This window comes from Pleurodeles waltl, chromosome 7, assembly GCF_031143425.1.
Source record: "Pleurodeles waltl isolate 20211129_DDA chromosome 7, aPleWal1.hap1.20221129, whole genome shotgun sequence".
Taxonomy (NCBI): domain Eukaryota; kingdom Metazoa; phylum Chordata; class Amphibia; order Caudata; family Salamandridae; genus Pleurodeles; species Pleurodeles waltl.
Genome location: NC_090446.1, coordinates 1,066,287,197 through 1,066,306,000, shown reverse-complemented (window position 1 = coordinate 1,066,306,000; position 18,804 = coordinate 1,066,287,197).

Genomic DNA, 18,804 nt, shown 5'->3' with positions numbered 1-18,804 from the left:
CATCCATGTACCTCACAGCACACACCCCAACACATCACCCCACACACCTTCACACTACACCCATGGCACCACAAAGACACCCCAGGTTCTCAGAGGAGGAGCTAAGGGTCATGGTGGAGGAAATCATAAGGGTTCGGATCACAGGTGCAGCAGACATCCATTGCTAGGAAGATGGAGCTATGGCGGAGAATCGTGGACAGGGTCAACGCCGTGGGACAGCACCCGAGAACAAGGAATGACATCAGGAAGAGGTGGTATGACCTACAGGGGAAGGTGCGTTCTGTGGTAGGAAGACACCAGATAGCAGTACAGAGGACTGGCGGTGGACCCCCACAACTACCACATGGGAGGAGCAAGTATTGGCAATACTGCATCCCGAGGGCCTGGCAGGAGTAGCAGGAGGACTGGACTCTGGTAAGTCAACTAACTATTTTTATCACCCCCCTACCTGCATGCCATCACATACCCCCACCCTCACCCTCACTCCCATCACTTCACCACCTCACACACACCCCACCATCACAACCCACCCATCCTACAACAAAGCCCTGCATGCAACACCAATGCATGGACATCCATCACAGACCTGCATGGGCACTCATCACCAAAGCATGCACACTTGAGACAATCACCTAGCCCACCAATTCACCACTCACACAAGCCTAAGCTGGCAGGTCAAAAACAACCATACAGGGTAACACACCCATGCCCAAGATCGCACACGCAGAAACAATAACTGCATTTACATCCCCACAGGTCCCCCACACAACGTCACCAGAGAGGATCTGCCAGCAACATCCAGTCCCCCGACAGAAGAGGCCCACAGTGATGACAGCACCTCTGCACGCCTGGATCTGGAAGACCAACCTGGCCCATCAGGGACTTCCGGACAGTCGGTTACCCAGCCACACTCTCACACCACCACAGAGCCTGCCCGCTCAGGAGACACCAGCACAGTACCCACCCAGCGGGCCCATACCTCTGACCACAGGACACGTCAATCAGCAGTGTATCCACCACTACCGGGACCCCAGGACAACACACAAACACAGGAGGATCAGGGACCTGGGGTCAGTGGCAGTGGGTACATTGCCCAGGGGACAGGCACAGGACAACAGGGACACTGGGAGGACTGCTGTGCGACATGGGGAGAACAGGCCCAGGGAACCGACTCTCCACGAGGCACTCACCAACATCCTGGGAGCATACCACCATTCCCAGGAGACGATGGGCCAGATACTGGCCAAGTCGCAGGAGACCCAGCGGCTGCAGGAGGGACAGTACCTGGGGATCAGGGAGGACCTGAGGGGAATCCACACTACCCTGGTCAACATTGCAGAGGTGCTGGCAGACATGGCCAACACCATGAGGGAGGCAGTGGCACACCAACGGGCCCCTGACACTAGCCACACCGATGAACAGCCTTCCACCCCCACTGACACTAGTGGACAGGAGGCCCCGCAACAGGAACAACAGGCCACCAGCACCCCTCCCCCTGCAGAAGGAGAACCACCACACAAACGGTCCCTGCGATCCAGACAGAAGCCATAGAATATTGCCAAGACCCCGCCAGGAAATAAAACCCTCCTGAATGTCACCCTTGTGTCCCACTCTGTCACCCTGTCCACCTTGAACTGCCTTTGCTCCACTTCCTATGCCCCCTTGGACAATGCACATGTGAGACAAATAGAATGGAACTTTACCCTAGATTCTCCTCCCCCACCACCCCAGCCCATTGCAATACCCCCTCCACTTATTAGCACACAAATAGTATGGAGTCTGTCAATTGATTGAACTATGTAATTGTTTAACAAGCTGTAAACATTGCAATTCAACTGTACAGTAATGTTAACATAGGTATGACCTGTGATTGGCTGCAGTCAACACACCATGAGTCAGAGTGGGGCACAGATATCTGAAAATAGACATGCCAGAGGGTACAGTAAGGGGCCATAGTAGTGGGAAAAGCAGCATGCCAGTGTCAAAATCCAAAACAAAACTGTCAATGGAAGGTGAAGTTACAATGTCTTACCTGTGTGTCACTGGAAGTACTGTTGTATGTTTGCTGTTCTTTGTCCTCATCCTCATCCTCTGCCTCCTCTTCGTCAGTGTCCACAGGGTCCACTGCTGCCACACGCCCATCTCCAGCCTCATCCTCCTGCAGAAAAGGCACCTGGCGACGTAAGGCAAGGTTTTGCAACATACAACATGCCACAATGATCCAGCACACCTTCTTGGGTGAGAAGCACAGGGAACCACCTGTTAGATGGAGGCACTGAAACCTGGCCTTTAGGAGGTCGAATGTCCTCTTGATTATTCTTCTTATTCACCCATGTGCCTCATTTTAACGTTCCTCTGCCCTTATCTTGGGATTCTGCACAGGGGTTAGTAGCCATGAGAGGTTGGGGTAACCAGAGTCACCTACAAATATCGAGGGACAGCTGTCAGCCAAACACTAACCCTTAGGGACATCCACATACCCATACACCAACAACCACTGGGTGGAAACCCGGGCTCAGCAATTAGCCACACCCCGTGCCTCTGGAGTTGAGCTATCATATATGGGATGCTGCTATTCCTCAGGATAAAGGCATCATGCACAGACCCAGGATACTTTGCATCGACATGGGAGATGTACTGGTCCGCCAGGCACACTATCTGAACATTCATCGAGTGAAAGCTCTTTCTATTTCTGAACACCTGTTCATTTCTCCGGGGGCGGGGGGAGGCAAAGGCAATATGTGTTCCATCAATTGCCCCAATAATGTTGGGGATATGTCCCATTGCATAGGAATCACCAAATCCTCCACCTGGGGGAAAACAATGTAGCTGTACATGTGTTCATCAGGGCAGACAATACTCTTGTTAGCACTATAGAGAACATTGGCTGTGACATTCCTGCTGCCAAGCCCACTGTCACTTGGAAAGAACCAGTTTCCAAAAAATGGAGCACAGATAGCACCTGCACAAGAGGGGGATCCCAGTGGGGTGACGGATAGCAGATATCAGGTCTGGCTCCAAATGGGCACACAGCTCTTGGATTGTGGCCCTGTCAAGTCTGTAGGTGAGGATAATGTGCCTGTCCTCCATAGTAGCCAAGTCCACCAGGGGTCTGTACACGGGGAATGTCTCCTTCTCCTATTCATCTGCAGCGGTTGCAATCTAGGGGCCAAAACGGGGAGCAGCTCCACATTTCCAAACTGCAAACTGCATTGCATGTTGTGACTGAACCAGTATGTCATTGGATAGGCCCAAATGGTGTCTATGTGTACTGTGACGCAGTTAGGTGCCATGGCCTCCCATCTCCCCCGAAATGGTGTCCGCTTCTCCTGTGTGGATGGACAGGTGGAAGTGAGGTAATGTCGCTGACGTTGTACGCTGTTGAGGGAGGCGGTAGAGTACCGCCATGTAACTCCTCATTGGTTGTCATTGGGCCCTATGGGTTACAGTGGCCAATGGTGATGTACGCCGGTGGTGACGGTACACATCGCCGCATACATGACCGCCATTTTCTATCTGTTCACTCACTTGCTACCTGAACTTCAACAGGAGAGGACCTACACAGCAAGTGCTGCTGTGACCTGTGTCTGGACTGACCATGGCTCGAGTTACTGGGGAAAGGACCCCTTCCTTCACTGCTGCGGAGTTGGAGAGACTGGTGGATGGGGTCCTACCCCAGTACCAAATGCTGTATGGGCCTCCAGACTAACAGATGAGTACACTGTGAGCACGATGCATGGGGCATGAATGCATGGAGTGCTGTGAGTGTGGGCCTCGTGTAAGAGGGGTTGGGGGATGGAAGGGTCCTGGGCAGCGCGCTACAAGGATGGTGGTCAATGTCTCTGCTCAAGAGGATGTGAGGGATATGGTGGGCCATGAGTGTAAGAGGCTGGATGGTCGGAATAATACCTTTCCCTGTGTCCTCTTCCCTGCAGGTCAGCGCACATCAGAAAAAGGGTATATGGCGTGCAATCGCCAAGGACGTGCGGACCCTGGGGGACTACAGCAGGTAGAGCACCCACTGTCGGAAACAGTGGGAGGACCTGAGACGCTGGGCATGGAATGCTGTGGAGGGCCAGCTGGGGATGGCCTCCCAATGAGGAAGAGCTGCCAGTCGAACCTTGACCCCCCCTGATGTTCTGCATACTGGAGGTGGCCTATCCTGAGCTGGATGGGCACTTGAGGGCATCATTGCAGCCGCAAGGGGCTTAGTGCAGTTCCCAAATCTAGAACTTGCGCATGGTGGGGTGGTCTCCGGGTGGGGGATGTGGGCTTGTGGGTGCCCCTAGGCCAGGATGGTCATTGCATGGTAGGTCCCATGTTGGGCAGGGTTCTGATATATAATTCCTCCAACCAAGCTAGTAGGCTTCCACTACTGGGCAGGGGTCTGGGAGTCTCAGGTATGCTGCTATTGGCCTTAGGTATTCCTGTCCCAGGGCTGGTGGCTAGCATTGTGAGTGGTGGTGGATTGCATACTGCGCAGGTCTGTTCCCTATGTGAGGGTGCTGTGTATGACAACGGTGTTGTTGGTGCAGACATTGGCCAAGTGTAGCCTTTGTCTCCCCCCCTTTTTGTTTTGTCACTTTGTCCTTGTGTGCATTAGCATCATCTGGCGGAGGAGCAAAGGCACCGGCGATGGAGGGAGCTGCATCCCACATGGCACAGGAGGCCGAATTCACTGACCGTCAGGGCACCACTGGGACGGAGGGTGAGGGGAGCACCACGGCGGAGACAGGAGGGGACAGTTCTGACAGTGAAACCTCCTCTGATGGAAGATCCCTGGTGGTGGGGGACACCTCAGTGGCCACCCCAACTACAGGTACAGCCGCCACCTCCGTACCAGCACCGCCCTCCCAGCAGCCCTTCAGCATGTTTCCCGGGCCCACTCAACCCAGTAGGGTGGGCATCTTGTTTGCCCCAGGCACCTCAGGCCCTGCCCCAGTGAGCCCTGCTGCCCTGAGAGAGGAGGCTATTGACCTCCTGCGATCCATCTCTGTTGGGCAGTCAACCATAGTGAATGCCATCCAGGGGCTCGCAGGCCATTTGCAACAAACAAATGCATTCCTGGAGGGCATTCACTCTGGCATGGCGACCCAACAGAGATCAATCCAGGCTCTGGCCTCCTCCCTGATGGCAGCTATTGTCCCTGTCTCTAGCCTCCCCCCTCCAACTACCTCTACCCAGTCCCATTCCCCTGAACCCCAACCTATCCCAAGCACACATTCAGACCAGCATGCACTCAGGACAACACACAGGAGTGGCTGAGGCAAACACAAGCACCATACTTCATCCCACAGGCACTCACACAAACACCATCCATAATCAGACACACCACTGGCTCCACTGTGTCCCCCTCCTCCTTGTCATCCACCACCATCCCAGTAGAGTCTCCACTCACACCTGCATGGACGACATCCTCATCCACTACCACCATCACCATCACGCCTATCACTACACACCCCTCACTGGCAGTCACCACCCCCACATCCATGCACATGTCCCCTGTGTCCTCTCCCACTGTGTCTGTGCCGTCCCCAAGGTACACAAACGCAAGCACTCAGACACCCAACAGCCACCCACCTCACAACAGCATCCAGCACATGCACCTGTACCCAAACACAGCAGACAAACACCTCCTACAACCTCACCCTCCCACACCTTCACCCTCTTCCCATCCCAATGTCCCTAAGAAGGTTTTCCTCTCCACCCTTGACCTCTTCCCTATCCTCCACCCCCATCCTTCACATTGGGCCATGGTGGTCAGAACCCAGGCTAGCACCTCAGCCACCCAATCCACAGCCACAGTAGTGTCTGCAGCTACTGCAGGTGGGAGAGGCTCCAGGGAACCAGCCATAACCACTGACAGTGTGCCTGCACCAACTAGCAAAGGGAAGGACAAGGAGGCACCACCAGCTGTGCAGGGCAAGGCGGCATCACCAGCTGGGAAGGGCAAGGGCAAGAAGGCACCACCAGCTGGGAAGGGCAAGAGCAAGGAGCACCACCAGCTGAGAAGTGCAAGGGCAAGGGGACACCACCAGTTGGGAAGGGCAAGGGCAAGGAGACACCACCAGCTGGGAAGGGCAAGGGAGCAAGGGGCCTGCCCATGCAGGCCGTAAGGTCAGGATGCCTGGTGCAGGGACTGGATCTGAGCCCCCACCACCAACCATGGCGGTTCAGCTGTCCGAGGCAGCAGGGGATGGGCAGGAGCCTCCCCCCACCACGGTCATTCCCGACACCAGCACCGCCACCAGCACCACTGCCTGCAGCAGTGCCAGCAACAGTAGCCCCAGTGGGCAGCCGTCTGTGGCTGCAGGGGACGAGCAGGAGCCTCCCCCCACCACTGCCAGCACCGCCAGAGGCCCCAGTGGGCAGCCGTCTGAGGCTGCAGGGGACGGGCAGGAGCCTCCCACCACTACTGCCAGCACCACCAGCAGCTCCACTGGGCAGCCGTCCGAGGCTGCAGGGGACGGGCAGGAGCCTCCCACCACCACTGCCACCACCGCCAGCAGCCCCGCCACTGCCACCACTGAGCAGCCATCACCACCGGCGGGCAGTGTGTAGTCCTGCCTCCAGGGGCTGTAGTGCGTCCTGGCCCCTGCAAATCCTGTGGGTGTGACAGCCAGGTGAGATACTGTGACCCCTCCAGAACCAGTGAAAGAAGCCATCCACTCACCCCCTCCTTGCCAGGATGAAGCACACAGGGCACATGGCCCCCTCCTGAACCAGTGGAAGAAGCCATCCACTCATCCCCTCCTCACCAGGATGAAGCACACAGGTGTTGGAAAATGAGTTACTGGTAAGGGCAGGTAAGTACCTACACTTAGCAATAGGCCACTAACCTCCACTTAGGTCCAGTCAGGTCTCAGTAAATTAAACCTAGCTCAACCCTTGGTAGCTTGGCAACAAGCGACAAGGCTTAATTTAAGAGACAAAGCGTAAAGCATTCAAATATCACAAAACAGTAATTAAATAAAACACAGGAAACAGTTTAAAAATCCAAAATCGATTTATAAAAATAGGAAATATTTTTAGCTTTAGAATGACACAAAAATGAATAAAATCGGATGAGGGGAACCGGAGATATTAATTTTTTAAAGAATTAATGCTTTCTAGCGCATAGAAGCAACTAGCGCTCAAAGGGTTAAAAAAGGTCACACTGGAAAGGAACAGAGTTCAGGCCACCCGTGAGGTAACACTGTCACATTTACTTTCAGAAGTATTTGATTCAGGAACGTGGTCCACGGCACCAGCCAAGGGTTCAGAGGCTCTGGCGTGCCTCTTGTCGTCTGGGACTACAACTCCCACAATGCACCTCTTCAACTTATGGAATTGCTCCAAACGTCTCCAAACTTCTGGATCTTCTCACAGAGGTTGTTTTTGTGTCCATGAAGTGTCCACAACTTGATCCAAGGTTCCAGAAGCTCTGAGTTGCTCCTTGGGAGTTGGGACTACAATTCCCAGAATGCGCCTGGTCAGAATCCTCAAATGGCCACTGGACGCTGGTCAGCCGGGCTCTGCTTGCAGGACTTGATGCAGGGGACTCTGGGCAGCTCCTTTGTACCTGTAACAAACAGGGAGTCCCTTCTTGAAGCAGTAGAAGACAGGTAAAGTCCTTTTAGTGGTGAAGTCCAAGTGTGCAGCTGGTGCAGTCCTCCAGAGTGCAATGTCCAGGTGCAGGTCAGGGGTCCAGCAGGGCAGTCCTTCTTCTCCTGTAGTTCTTCCTTGTTGGAATCTGATAGGGATCTGAGGTGTGGGTGCAGGTCTGCCAGTTGTATCCTTGCTCCTGGGTGAAAAACAGGGTGGCCCTGGTTCTCCTATCAGGGGCAGGGACCTTCCCTCTGTGATGACCACTTCCTGGGAAGTGTGCCAAAAATCAATCCCAGTGAGCAACATTCCTCAAAAATCCATCATGGCTGAAAGTGATTTTTAGAGGTTACACTGGTGTGGCTAAAAATCCTAAACACACCCCTCTCCTGCCCTCTCCTAATCTAATCAAGAGGGCACCTAATTGTCTGGGTTTGCAGGATGTGAGGGTGTTGCTGGGTTGCTCCAAATGTCCTTCTCTGCCTTTGAAGACTAGTTTGGCAGCCCTCCCCCTTCCTGCTTCCCCATCTGCTGAGGGGGAGATCTCCTCCCCCAGGCACATCTCTTTGTGTGGAGCCAGGCCACTTCACACCTCATAAAGTCAGCCTGACCAGGCTGCCAGAGGCTGGCCAATCAGAGCCAAGCAGCAAAAACACTGCAGGGCTGAATTTGGCAACTTTTCAGGTAAAGTTTAAAACTCTACCTGAACAAGTTATATTAAATCCCACAACTAGAAGTTGTGGGATTTATTATAACAATTAATTTGATACCAAACTTCAGGTATCTGTTACTTAAGGGGATTTAAAAAATTAAAATAAAGTCTCCCTATTCTAGCCTATGGAGGCCATTTACTACAATGAGGGAAAAACTAATTTGGCAGTTTTACCTCACCAGAGCTTATAAATCTATTTTTATAAGGTCCCTGTTATAGTTACATGGCACCCAGCCCTAGGGGCACATAAGGCACACCTTAGGGGTGACTTAGATGTAAAAATAAGGCAGTTTAAGACTTTGGAACTACTTTTAATTCCAAAGTCAAATTTGCATGTAACTTTAATTTAAAAGCAGCCAGCAAGGCAGGCCTGCCTTTAAAATGACACTGGGCACCTCAGCAGTGCACCTATAGGGCCACTACCTATGCTGGGGTCCCTAAACCTCCATGCCCTACCATATACTAGGGACTTATAGGTAGGTTGACTGAGCCAATTATAATTAGCCTAATTTGCATACTGATTTTACACAGAGCACAGGCCCTGGGACTGGTTAGCAGTACCCAGGGCACCATCAGAGTCAGGAAAACACCAGCAAAAAAGGGAGAATGGCGGCAAAACGTTAGGGGGCCTCTGCAATCAGTTCTGTTCTCTCACAACAGGACACAAGGCCCTCTCTAGAACCAGTGGAAGAAGCCATCCACTCATCCCCTCCTTGCCAGGATGAAGCACACAGGGCACAAGGCCCCCTCCAGAACCAGTGGAAGAAGCCATCCACTCACCCCTCTTTGCCAGGATGAAGCACACTGGCCACAAAGGCCCCCTCTAGAACCAGTTGGAAAACCACCCAGTGAGAGACTGTGGCCTTGCACTCCCCAGGACCAAGCAGTGGGCAAACCACCCAGTTGAGAGACTGTGGCTTTGCACTCCCCAGGACCAAGCAGTGGGCAAACCACCCAGTTGAGAGACTGTGGCCTTGCACTCCCCAGGAACAAGCAGTGGACAAACCACCCACTTGACAAACTGTGGCTTTGCACTCACCAGGGCCAAGCAGACACTATACAGACACCCACACAAGTCTGCCAGACCAAAGGTCAATGATAAACTGTCGATAGCAGAACCCACACCGCGGTAAACCATTGGCGGTACACACCGCCCCGCTCACAATACACACACAATTACTAAATTACACCACATTGGACAATTCAAAATACACACACCTGACACACATACACGCACCACACCCACACACCCACAACACTATAAAACACACACCCACATTACCCACAACCCTTTACGACCCCCAAAAAAATGGGAACAGAGAGAGACACAAGCCAGGAGTACCCACTCAATCTGAGCCACAGAACAGCAACACCCATACACCATCCACGGAACTCACAGCACACACCACAAAACAGCACCCCACACCTCACACCTCACCCCACACATCCTCACACATATCACTCACACCACATCCATGGCACCCCAAAGACACCCCAGGTTCTCAGAGGAGGAGCTAAGGGTCATGGTGGAGGAAAACATCTGGGTAGAGCATCAGCTATTCGGATCACAGGTGCAGCAGACATCCATTGCAAGGAAGATGGAGCTATGGTGGAGAATCGTGGACAGGGTCAACGCCACAGGACAGCACCCCAGAACAAGGGATGACATCAGGAAGAGGTGGAACGACCTACGGCGGAAGATGCGTTCCGTGGTCTCAAGACACCAGATTGCTGTACAGAGGACAGGCGGTGAACCCCCACATCCTCCCCCACAACTAACAACATGGGAGGAGCAAGTCTTGGCAATCATGCATCCTGAGGGCCTCGCAGGAGTAGCAGGAGGACTGGACTCTGGTAAGTCAAATCTTTACTACTTTATCCCCCCCCTACCTGCATGCTATCACAAACTCCTACCCCAAGCCCCATCACTCCACCAACTCACATATACCCCACTAACACAACCCACCCATCCCAATACCAAGCACTGCATGCACCCCCAATGCATGGATACCCATCACACACCTGCATGGATACCCATCACCCCAGCATGCCCAATAGAGAGACTCACCCAGCCCTCAAAATCACCACTCACAAAAGTCCAAGACGACAGGGAAATCACATTCATAGAGGGAAACACAGCCATGCACAAAATGGCACACACAGATACAATGCCAATGCATTTTTCTCCCAACAGCACCCCTACCCAACGTCATCGGAGAGGAGGTGCCAGCCACATCCAATCCCCCCCCCAGAAGAGGCCCACATTGATGACAGCAGCTCTGCACGCCTGGATCACAATGACCAACCTGGCCCATCAGGGATCTCCGGACAGTCGGTTACCCAGGCACAGTCCCAAACCACCACTGAGCCTCTCCCCTCAGGAAACACCACCACAGCACCCACCCAGGGGGCTCATACCACTGTCGCCAGGACACATCAATCAGCAGTGTGTCCACCACTACTGGGACCCTAGGCAACCCCACAAACACAGGATGATCAGGGACCTGGGGTCAGTGGCAGTGGGCACACGGTTCAGGGGACAGAGGTACAGGACAACAGGGAAGCTGGGAGGACTGCTGTGCGACAGGGGGAGGACAGGCCCAGGGAACCGACCCTCCACGAGGCACGCTCAAACATCATGGAAGCATACCACCATTCCCAGGAGACCATGGGCCAGGTACTGGCCAAGTTACAGGAGACCCAGCGGCTGCAGGAGGGACAGTACCTGGGGATCAGGGAGGACCTAACAAAAATATACACCATCCTGGTCACCATTGCAGGGGTGCTGGCTGACATGGGCAAGACCATGAGGGAGGCAGTGGCACAACAACGGGCGCCTGACACTAGCCAAAACGAGGAACAGCCTTCCACCTCCGCCGGTGCTAGTGGATAGGAGGCCCTACCACAGGACCAACAGGCCAAAAGCACCCCACCCCCTGCAGAAGGAGAACCACCCCACAAACGGTCCCTGCGATCCAGGCAGAAGACAGAGAACATTGCCAAGACCCCCGCCAGGAAATAAGACCCTCCTGATTGTCACCCGTCTGTCCCACCATGTCACCCTGTCCACCATGAACTGACAGCGCTCCACTTCCTATGTCCCCTTGGACAATGCACCTGTGATACCAATAGACTGGACTCTAACTGGACATTCCTCCACCATCACTCCAGCCCCTTGCACATACCCCCATACTTATTGGCACAAAAATAAACACCTTTGAAACAAATACCATATTGGAGTCAGTGTCATGAATCGATAAATGTATTAGTACAACATTATCAAAGCATTGCAATGTATATGTACAGTGAAATGTACTACAGGATGACCTTTGGTGGCAGCAGTACATTTAGCCGGAGCCAGAATTGGGCACACAGATCTGAGAATAGAGAATCCAAAGGGTACAGTCAGTGTCCATAGACTGAGGGTAAGAGGCTGCCATGTACAATGGCCAAAAGATTACTGAAAAGTAACGTTGAGTTACAGTCTCATAACTGAATGTCACTGGAAGTACTACTGTATAATTTTTGGTCTGTTGTCCACATCTTCTTCATCTGCCTTCTCTTCCTCACTCTCCACAGGCTCCACCACTGCCACAAGAGCATCTCCAGGCTCAAACTTTTTTTTTTTTTTTTTCAGATTTTTTTTTTTTTTATTAATTTTTTTATTTGCTTTTAAACCCGGACATAACAATTCCAGCGAAATAATATAACTCAGGCAGTAACCTGCAATCAGATACATGATTAATATGTTTGTTAGAAACACAGAAAGAATCTTCCCCAATTCCAACCTCTTCCCAACATTTTCAAAACACATTCCTTCCATAAGTACGCCTTCTTGTAATGTCTTCCCACGTCCCCCTGATCTGCTTCGGTGTGGGAGCCCCTAGGGTGTCTCAGTCCAACCCGCAAGACACTGGGACTTTGACATTTTCTGACTATATTTCCAGTGAGTAGTATGTTATCTAGTCTCCCCATATCTTTTGAAATTTCTGCGGGCATCCCCTGTTTATGTATGTGGTTTTTTCTCCCATCATGAATCCGTTCATCCCTTTTCTCCAGGTATTCAGGTTTGGCCGGGTCTGGGATCCCCACTGTCTAGCTATGTCTCTTTTCGAGACCATCAGTCCAAGTCCGCATAGCATAAGTTTCCTTCTGGGTAAATCTATGTCATTGGGGATGCCCAAGAGTATGTATTTTGGATCTGGGGGGATCGTCTCGTTCAACACCCCCGAGAGTTCTCCTAATACCCCCTCCCAGAACTCCCTTATCACCGGTCATTCCCATATTACGTGTAGAAAGGAACCGGTCTCACCGCATGATCTAACACATTTTGGGTGTCTGATCTTCCCCATTTTGCATAATCTGTTTGGGTCATAATACACTCTATGCAGTATTTTGAATTGGATCAAGCGAAGTCTTGCCCTTATTGCCACCTCCCTTGGAAACATCAATGCAGCCTCCCAGTCTATTTCTTCCAATTGCCCTATATCTTTCACCCATTTGCTATGAAGGTTTGTTAGTGTGTTTGGCATGTTGTTATTGATGGTTTTATATATCAGTGACGCTGCTCTCTCCATTATTTCATTTATCAACAGGCGGTTCTCTAGGGGGGAGTGTTCCATAATTTCTTGTCCTGTAAGCCCTTCCTTCCCCCACGCATGCTTGAATCTTATGTATTGGAAGTATTGTGCCTCGTTTAGTGCATATTCTTGTTGTAGAGACTCGAAGGGCTTGAGACCGCCGTTTTAAATCAGGTCTCCAATCTTGGAAATCCCAATCATGTCCCAGCTTTTGAAACCCCTAAGCTTTTTGATTTCCTTTAACCAGTTTCCCTCCCATAACGGGGTCTCCATAGTAGGGCGTCTATACCATCCTATCTTTGTATTAGCCCTTTTCCATGCCAGCAGGGTCACCTCCGTGGCCGGAGCTAGGTGACTAGTTCCATTTCCCTCATATAAAAATTGCTTACAAGATCTCCCTTCCCATTGCAGCCTTTCCAGTCGGAAGGTGGGGTGTTCATCTGCAGCGAATATCCAGTCATTAACATTAACTAGATGAGTCGCCCAGTAATAAGCCTCAATGTCAGGCAGTGACAATCCACCCGCGTATTGGCTGCGTTGTAGCGTATTTAAAGCAACTCTCGGGTGTTTCCCATCCCATAAGAAGAGTCTAATATCTCTGTCTATGGTCCTGAATTGGCAGTTGGGGATTTGGTAGTATGTGTTTTGTAACGTGTACAGAAACTTTGGTAGTGAGATCATTTTTATCATTGCCACTCGGCCCATTAACGTCAGGGGAAGTGTTTTCCATCTATTAAAATCGTTGCTACATTCTCTCGCTATCCTCCCTATATTACATTCGAGGCATCTATTGGCTTTAAGGGTTATATATATCCCTAGATATTTGAATCCTTCCTTCGTTTTTTGTTATTGCATCGGCAGAGGTGGGAGGGATGTCTCTTGTTGTGGTATATATAATACCGATTTGTGCCAATTAATACAATATCCTGAATGTCTACCATATTCCTCTATCAGGAGGAACAACCTCGGGATTGTAACCTCAGGACGCGTGATATAGAGGAGAACATCATCCACATATAGCGAAATGCGTTCCTCCTCTTCTCTTTCGGATCGCAGTCTAAAACCAGTTATATCATCGGAGTTTCTAATCTTGCAGGCTAGGGATTCCAGTGTGAGGGCAAATAATAGGGGGTAAAGAGGGCATCCCTGTCTCGTTCCTCTTCCAATGGGGAATTGTGAGGAGACAACTCCATTTACCCTAACCGCAGCTGTAGGTTCTGTGTATAGCAATTGTACCCATTTAATATAATTTGGGCCGAAGCCGAATCGTCTCAGGGTCTCCATCAAGAATGGCCAGTGTACTGCATCGAAAGTCTTTTCCGCATCTAATGCCAGGAACAGGTGGGGCTCTGGGCGGTTTAGCACCGTGGCAAGCCACATGTGTGCTCTTCTTAGATTATGGGGGTCCGCCGGGGCCGGGGATGCGGGAGCACCGCCAACAGGCTGGCGGTGCCCCGCAGGGCATTCTGACCGCGGCGGTTTGGCCGCGGTCAGACCAGGAAAACCGGCGGTCTCCCGCCGGTTTTCCGCTGCCCTGGGAATCCCCCATGGCGGCGCAGCTTGCTGCGCCGCCATGGGGGATTCCGACCCCCTCACCGCCATCCTGTTCCTGGCGGCTCCGACCGCCAGGAACAGGATGGTGGTGTGGGGTGTCGTGGGGCCCCTGGGGGCCCCACTTTGTATTTCAGTGTCTGCTTTGCAGACACTGAAATACGCGACGGGTGCCACTGCACCCGTCGCACATATCCACATATCCATTCGGAGCCGGCTTCCTCGTGGGGAGGGGTTTCTCGCTGGGCTGGCGGACGGCCTTCTGGCGGTCTCCCGCCAGCCCAGCGGAAAAGCCAGAATGGCCTCCGCGGTCTTTCGACAGCGGAGCGGCCATATGGCGGCTCCCTCCAGAATGACCCCCTATGTCTTGTAGACCTTCCTGGTATAAAACCGGTCTGGTCCATGTGTATTAGTGAAGGAATGATTTTGATGATCCTGGCTGCCAGCACACTCGCTAGAGCCTTTACCTCCACATTTAGCAAGGATATCGGCCTATTTGAGGAACATTTTTCTTTAGGTCTACCTTCTTTATGTATTACTGCTATTTCAGCCCTTCGTAGGTCTGGGGGGAGCACCCCTTGCTTTCGGGCATCTAGGTACATATTTAATAGGTGAGGAGCCAGTATTTCTCAGAAACTTTTAAAAATTTCGGCCGGGAATCCATTCGGACCCGGTGCCTTACCCGGCCTTAGTTTCGCCAATGCGGCAGATATCTCCTCTACTGTGATATCCTCCTCTAGCTCCTCTCGGTCTACCGAGTCCAATCTCGGCAAGACTATCCCATTTAAGTATGTAGTAATGGAGTCCATTTCTGCCAATGGTCTTGCTTTAGAAAATTCTTTATAGTAGCATGCGAATGCTTCTGCTATGTCGGTATCTTCAGTAGCCCTAGTTCCATTTTGTGTCTCTATTTCTTGGACCCATCTCGCTTCCCTTTCTTTCTTTCCAAGCCATGCCAGTAGCTTCCCAGCTTTGTCCCCTGTTTCATACAATCTACATTGCGTTGCTCTCAGGTGGGCCTTTGCCTCTTTCTCTGCTAGTTCCTTATACTCAACTTTTGTTAGCTCTAGTTGTCTCAGCAATGAGCTTGTGGGCATATGCGTCGCCTTCTTTTCAATCTCTAGAAGTTTGGCCTCCAATTCGCCTATTTGCCTATTATCTCTCCGTTTTTTTTGGGCAACCAGGTTTTGCGCACTGTCTCTAAGCACTGTCTTATATAAGTAGAGGTCAGTGTCTAGTCTTAAACCTCTTGCCACTTCCCCATCCCGCATGTCCCATGGATTCAGTCTCCAGCTCTTTCTTTTCTGCGATTTCCCTCCTACAGTGACCAGCAGGGGGGAGTGATCTGACAAGCCTCTTGCGAGGTATTCCGCTCCTTGTATCTTGCCTATTTCCCCTGCTGGTGCAAAAATGTAGTCCAAGCGAGAGAATACCCTATAGGCTCCCGAGAAGTATGAGTATTTCCTTTCCCCCGGGTGTCTCCATCTCCATATATCTGTTAGTTCCAGGGAGGCTGTAAAATCGTATAATGGGGTGCCCCGACCTACTGTCTGTTTTCCCCCTGATCTGTCTAGTGTTAAGTCCATTACATCATTGAAATCTCCTCCTAGGACATGCAGGGTGGCAGAAGACTGCAGCAGTATCTTTGCAATCTTTTCAAGGAGAGGGGTCTGCAATCTCGGAGGAGCATACGTGCTCATGAGCATAATTTCTCGTCGTCCCCATACCCCCTCCACTCCTACAAAGCACCCATCCGTATCCTCCCATCTACGTGTGACCTTAAATGGGGGGGTCTTACGGATCAGTATTGCCACCCCCCTAGAACTGGACGTGTACCCTGCATGCGCAAGTACTACATAGGGGCCTCTCGCCAGAAAACCACACCTTGTACCTTTCAGGTGAGTTTCTTGTAGGAGCACCATGTCTGGCTTTTGTCGCTTGATATATTGGGAGACCAGACCTCTTTTGACTTTATCTCCTAGCCCATTGACATTCCATGTGAGGATGCTAAATCCTTCTTCACTCTCCAGGAGTGTCGCCCTATTTCTTTGTCTGGGGGTCATCTCGCGTTATGGATTTTTCCGTTAGGTGTGTTCAACCCAGTTGGATCTCCGGTGTCACCCCTCTGTGTTCTATAGGGATTCCCTCTTTTGCTTTGAGATTGAGCTATAACTGCCTGTGTGTTTGAGCTGGTTAGGAAACTTAACATAAGCAGTATACTGAACAACCATTGAAAACTAAATACCCCTCCCTCCCCCGCCCTACCTCCCATAGGTTCCTGTGAGCTTGTTTTCCCATGTCCCAACCCCACTAGAGTCCAGAGGTCCGTAACCCTCCCTTCCACCCCTTATTGTCCCTTACTATGTATAACTATGAAAAATGTTCGAACCACCCCTAGTTACGGGGATGTGTTTTGGATGGGTTCGGAGGAGGGCAGAGACGGCTCTCCATCCTTTAACTTCTTAGATCTTGCAGGTGCCCCTCCGATTCTCTAAGCGTCCGTGGGTCTTTTTCAACTTCCATCCTGTCTATGGCCTCCAGCAATGGGTGCGGGGAGCTCTCTCTCTGACCGGGTCCTCCAGTTGGGGTCTGCTGATCGTCATCATGCTGCTTGTTTTGTGACCGGTTCCTCTCCTCATAGTTTCCCTCCGAGTCTGTAGTGTCTGCTCTTCCTTCAGCTCTTCTAGGATTTCTCCAGGGCGTGTTTCTTCCTGTCCTCTGTCTTCTTCTGCCTTTACGCACCAGGAGGGACCATTCTTTTGGTCTCGCTCCCCCAGTTTCTTTAGTAGCCCTGTTAGATTCTGCAGTTTCATCTTTCCTGAGCCTGGGTCGTTCCTCAATCTAGTCCCAGGCATCCTCTGGGGACTGAAAGAAGAAGATTTTCCCTTGAAACATGACTTTTAGTTTCGCTGGGAAGAGGAGCATATATCTGAGCTGAAGGCCACGTAGCCTGGCCTTGACCGCGTCAAAGGCACGCCTTTGTCTTTGTACTTCTCTAGTATAGTCCGGGAAAACTAGTATCTTCGAGTTTTCATGCCTTATTTCTCCCAGCTTTCGGGCTTCTGTTAGAATTAAATGTAAATTAGCACTTGTATAGCGCACTACTCACCCGTTGGGGTCTCAAGGCGCTGTACTCATACCGCTATGGAACCCCTCCTGGCTTTTCCCTGTGAGGCGCCCACTCCTGAGCACCCCCAGGGTGAAGCCAGGCATCCAAGCGCTGTTGGGGCCATTGTGGAGATTAAGCAAGCTATTGCCCAGAGTTGCAGAGTGGGACCCATGAATTAGATGAGGCACCGAGGCGAGAATTATCTGGTCAAGGGGAATTGAGCCCAAGACCTGCCGAAGCGGGACTTGAACCCTGGTCTTGAGCCAGATCTCTGCTTCAGGGTCTGCCGCTCTAACCATTGAGCCACACTTCTCCACTTTTCTTAACTACCAGGACAGAATTGTGTCTCTGTCCTGGTAGTTAAGAAAAGGGGCTATCACTGGTCTAGGGGGGGCACCCGGTGGGGGGGAGGGGTGACCACCCAGTGCTCTGTGGGCTCTCTCTATTATGAACCATGTCGACAACTTATCCAGTGGCAGGATTTTCTTCAGCCATTTCATAAGGAAGCCGTTCATGTCCGTTCCTTCTATCCCTTCAGCAAAACCCAAAAAACGGAGGTTATTACGGCGTGCTCGATTTTCTGTGTCCTCGAGGAGCCATACTACATCTTTGTTAATTACTTTGAGCTCTGATACTTCCTTCCTTAGGCTTCTTACAGTATCTTCTACTTCTGATATGCGCGCCTCTGCTGTTGTGACCCTCTCAGCTACTTTCCGCAAGTCCTGTCTGAGCAGTGTTACCTCCGAGTGTACCTCACCCATTCGTTCCTCAAGGGCACCCCTGGAGGCCTATATTGCCAGTAGAAGCGTGTTGTTGTCCGGTACAGGGGCGGCCTCCGCAACCAAGACCAGCGGGGTTACCACTTTTGTGTACCTGTCCATTTTGCCCTGGCTGGGAGTTTTGGGGTTTTTGTCTCGTGCCATCCAGTGACCGCTACCGCCTTGGCCAAGCCATTCTAGGCCACAGATTCTAGGTCTTGTGCTATCTCTATCCTCCGGCACTGTCTATCCAAGACACCACTAAGTCTGTCTCAGCTGAGGACGCCAGGCCTCTACAAAGTTGGCAGTACCCGGGTCACACCTCTCCCTCCTATTCCTGTGGGTTCTCTCAGGTCTTACTTCACAGTGAAGAGAGGGTCCCATCCGATGCTGCATCCTCCAAGTCCACCTTTCTCTGTCTCTCTATTCCAGAATAATCGGCTCTCGTCGTCACTTCAGACCGAATTTCATGGTTGGGGGGGGGAGTGCTCTACCGATCACACATCAGTC